Here is a 753-nt window from a genome sequence, read left to right as displayed (position 1 = left end):
AGGCTACAAACTAGAACATTTTCAAACTCAGAACAAGCAGCCAGTCCACTCTGTAGTTAGAAGCAGATGTGAACAGGAGGACTGAATCTGGAAAGCAATATACCTGCAAAAAGATGTGTAGCTAAACCAGGGCTGGTAAAAACAACTTCAACAGTTTCAAGCACAGGAACTAGGGCTTGTTATTACTGGAGGCAGAAAGTCAGTGAAAGGAGAGCAGAGGTAGATTCAATGGAGGAGGAGAACAGTCAGATATGTCCAGTCCCACCGTGTGCCTGGTGGTGTAGTGCAACATCTCTACTTTGCATGACGGGTAGAAGCTGAGCTGTTGTACAATTTGCTCTGTTCATCTGCCATGACCCTCTTTACACATGAAGCCTACATCAAATGAAGAGACACCACAAAGAGTATGCCAAACTCTAACTTCTGTCTTCTCAACCCCATCATAAATTGCTTTGTAACACCTTAGCTTAGCTCCAACCACTGAGGCAATGTAGGGTGCAGAATATGGACCATCTGACAGTCTTTTCTTGAACTGTTCATTAAAAGGCTCTTTGTTTCACATCGTTTCATATCATCTAGAGGCAAAGGTAATGCTACTGAAGAAGAAAAAGGCAAGAGAATGATAAGTTATGAGAATAATGATCAGAATTTGTAGGAACAAACTTGGGAAAAGTCTGAAACCCCAGTACTCTCCTCTCTGGTTACCCAGTTCTACAAGAACAGCTGGAACTCCGTTTCCTTTGAGACACCAAA

This window comes from Athene cunicularia (assembly GCF_003259725.1).
Source record: "Athene cunicularia isolate RWA chromosome 4 unlocalized genomic scaffold, athCun1 chr4_part1, whole genome shotgun sequence".
In the NCBI taxonomy this organism is placed as follows: Eukaryota; Metazoa; Chordata; class Aves; order Strigiformes; family Strigidae; genus Athene; species Athene cunicularia.
This window is presented reverse-complemented; position numbering follows the sequence as displayed.